Here is a 338-nt window from a genome sequence, read left to right as displayed (position 1 = left end):
TTCCATGTAGATGAAGTCAGTAAGAAGGCCAATGATTGTCTTCTTCGGTTATCTTCGTAAATGTCGTAATTATGTGGACAGTTTTTAGTGTCAGATTGTTTTGTCTGGTTGTTTTTTGTTGTTGTTTTTCTTTTCTCGAATGTGTGCGTGTATGTGTGTGTGTGAGTGCGCACGTTGTGTGTTTTGTGTGTTTGTATGTATGTATGTATGTATGTATGTATGTATGTATGTATGTACCTACGTATATATGCATGCGTATACGTGCTTGTGTTCTTTCAACTTCAATTGTCTACTTTGTTGTTGTTGTTGTTATCCTTTTTTAAATACCTGTTGCATTT

The sequence above is a fragment of the Babylonia areolata genome, chromosome 21 (genome assembly GCF_041734735.1).
Source record: "Babylonia areolata isolate BAREFJ2019XMU chromosome 21, ASM4173473v1, whole genome shotgun sequence".
Classification (NCBI taxonomy): Eukaryota; Metazoa; Mollusca; class Gastropoda; order Neogastropoda; family Buccinidae; genus Babylonia; species Babylonia areolata.
This window is presented reverse-complemented; position numbering follows the sequence as displayed.